This window comes from Bison bison, unplaced genomic scaffold (assembly GCF_000754665.1).
Source record: "Bison bison bison isolate TAMUID 2011002044 unplaced genomic scaffold, Bison_UMD1.0 scf7180017864517, whole genome shotgun sequence".
In the NCBI taxonomy this organism is placed as follows: domain Eukaryota; kingdom Metazoa; phylum Chordata; class Mammalia; order Artiodactyla; family Bovidae; genus Bison; species Bison bison.
In genome coordinates this window covers 3,940,091-3,943,580 of record NW_011495070.1, presented here as the reverse complement: position 1 = coordinate 3,943,580, position 3,490 = coordinate 3,940,091, and positions in this window count along the sequence as shown.

Sequence of the window (3,490 nt, the reverse complement as noted above, 5' to 3'; positions counted from 1 at the left end):
CAAGATTTCTGGGAGAAATATCAATAATCTCAGATATGCAGATGACACTACCCTTATGGCAGAAAGTGAAGAGGAACTAAAAAGCCTCTTGATGAAAGTCAAAGAGGAGAGTGAAAAAGTTGGCTTAAAGCTCAACATTCAGAAAACTAAAATCATGGCATCCGGTCCCATCACTTCATGGGAAATAGATGGGGAAACAGTGGAAACAGTATCAGACTTTATTTTTCTGTGCTCCAAAATCACTGCAGATGGTAATTGCAGCCATGCAATTACAAGATTCTTACTCCTTGGAAGGAAAGTTATAACCAACTTAGATAGTATATTAAAAAGCAGAGATATTACTTTGCCAACAAAGGTCCATGTAGTCAAGGCTATGGTTTTTCCAGTGGTCATGTATGGATGTGAGAGTTGGACAGTGAAGAAAGCTGAGTGCTAAAAAATTGATGTTTTTGAACTGTGGTGTTGGAGAAGACTCTTGAGAGTCCCTTGGACTGCAAGGAGATCCAACCAGTCCAACCATCCTAAAGGAGACCAGTCCTGGGTGTTCATTGGAAGAACTGATGCTGAGGCTGGAACTCCAATACTTTGGCCACCTCATGAGAAGAGTTGACTCATTGGAAAAGACCCTGATGCTGGGAGGGATTGGGGGCAGGAGGAGAAGAGGACAACAGATGATGAGATTGCTGGATGGCGTCACTGACTCAATGCACATGAGTTTGGGGAACTCTGGGAGTTGGAGATGGACAGAGAGGCTTGGCATGCTGCCATTCTTGGGGTGGCAAAGAGTCAGACATGAATGAGCTACTGAACTGAACTGATGCTTCCATACAAATTTTTGAATTATTTGTTCTGGTTCTGTGAAAACATATATTGGTATTTTGATAGTGATCTTTTGAATATTTAGATTGCCTCTGGTATTATGGTCATTTTAACAATATTAATTCTTCCAATCCATGAGCATGGTATCAATCTTTCTATTTGTTTGTGTTATCTTCAGTTTCTGTCATTAGTGTCATAGTTTTCCGAGTCCAGGTCTTCACCTCTTTGTTTAGATTTATGTATGTTTTAGTTGCGCAGTCATGTCCGACTCCTTGCTACCCCATTGACTGTAGCCTGCCAAGCTTCTCTGTCCATTGAATTCCCCAGGCAAGAATACTGAAGTGGCTTGCCATCGCCTTCTCCAGGGGATCTTCCCAACCCAGGGATCAAACCCTCATCTCCTTGCTTAGATTTACTCCTGGGTATTTTATTCTTTTTGATGTAATTGTAAATGGGATTATTTTCTTAGTTCTCTTCCTGATTATTATTAATGTATAAAGAATCAACACATTTCTGTATATTAATTTTTTATCCTGCAGTGTTACTGAATTCATATTTTAGTTCTAATAGTTTCTTTGGTGTCTCATTGAGGATTTTCTCTATATAGATTTATGTCATTTGACCTATATAGACGTGTTTACTTCTTCCTTTCAATTTGGAGTTTTTAAATTTATTTTTATTATTTGCTTATGTGGCTGGGACTTTTAATACTACATTGAATAAAAGTGGTAAGTTTGGACATCCTTGTCTTGTTCTTGCTCTGTGCCTTTCTCTCTTTTCCTTCTCACATTATCCCTACAATGTGAATGCTAATATGCATGATGTCCCAGAAGTCTCTTAGAGCAGCCATACCTTAAAAAATGTTTTCTCTTTTCTGTTTGACTTAAGTGACTTCAACTATTCTGACATTCAGTTCTCTGATCTATTCCTCTGTATTATCAAATCAACTGTTGATTCATCCTATTATAATATTAATTTTTGTTATAAATGTGTATTTTTCAGCTGCTTGGTTCTTCTTTATGTTTTCTAATTCTTTGTTAAAATCCTCACTGTTTTCACCCATTTTTCTCCTGAGGCCATTGAGCATCTTTATGATCATTACCTTGAACTTTTTATTAGCTAGATTGTTTATCTCCACTAAGTTTTGTTATTTTCCTGAGGATTATTTTCTTGTGCTTTTGTTTGGTACATAGTCTTCTGTCGCTTCCTCTTTCCTAATTCTCTGTATTTATTTTTATATATTAGGCAGGTTAGTTGTGTTTCCCAGTCTTAGAGAAGTGGCCTTATGTAGGAGATGTCCTATGGGTCCTAGCAACTCATTCCCTCTGACTACCAGAGCTGTTTTAGCAGTTCCTCCTGTGGGAGCTATGTCAGCCTTTCTGTTGCTGTGGGGCCAACAACTGCAGGTATCCTGGTAGACAGGGCAGACCCCTGGGCCACTGTGATGCGTGGCCCAGCCATGTGCAGAGGCTGCTGACCAACTGGTGAGTGGGGCTGGATCCTGGAGCAGATGACTGCAAAGCCAAGGGAGTCCTGAGGCTGGTACAGGCCCTCTGCTGAGCAGGACCATGTCCTGTGACTGCTGGCTGTGGGCCTCATGAAAATCCCAAGGCTGGTGCTGGTTCTTTAGTGGGCAGGTAAACCCTTGATACTAATACACTAAAGGGAGGGCCCTCAAATGGCATTTGCTGGCACTAGTTTTGTTTTGTTTTTTGATAAATTCAGCTTCCAAAAATGGCTGCCATCAGTATCTTTGTCCCCCCAGGGGAGTCTTATTTGCCTACTGCCTCTCCAGAAGACTCAGAAAGATCAGTGCGTTGAGTCTGAATCTGGCTTTCATATACAGCCTGTGCAGGCATCCTTTAAGAGAAGAATCTCTCTGATAATGAGTGATGTTGAGCATCTTTTCACGTGTTTGTTAGCCATCTGTACGTCTTCTTTGGCTGCAATCCAAAAGTCTACAAGCAATAAATGCTGGAGAGGGTACATACAATAAATGTGGAGAAAAGGGAACCCTCTTATACTGTTGGTGGGAATGCAAACTAGTATAGCCACTATGGAAAACAGTGTGGAGATTCCTTAAAAAACTGGAAATAGAACTGCCTTATGATCCAGCAATCCCACTGCTGGGCATACACAGTGAGGAAACCAGAATTGAAAGAGACACATGTACCCCAATGTTCATTGCTGCACTGTTTATAATAGCCAGGCATGGAAGCAACCTAGATGCCCATCAGCAGATGAATGGATAAGAAAGTAGTGGTACATATACACAATGGAGTATTACTCAGCCATTAAAAAGAATACATTTGAATTAGTTCTAATGAGGTGGATGAAACTGGAGCCTATTATACAGAGTGAAGTAAGGCAGAAAGAAAAACACCAACACAATATACCAACGCATATATATGGAATTTAGAAAGATGGTAACAATAACCCTGTATGCGAGACAGCAAAAGGGACACTGATGTATAGAACAGTCTTATGGACTCTGTGGGAGAGGGAGAGGGTGGGATGATTTGGGAGAATGGCATTGAAATATGTATAATATCACATATGAAATGAGTTTCCAGTCCAGGTTCGATGCAGGATACTGGATGCTTGGGGCTGGTGCACTGGGACGACCCAGAGGGATGGTATGGGGAGGGAGGAGGGAGGAGGGTTCAGGATG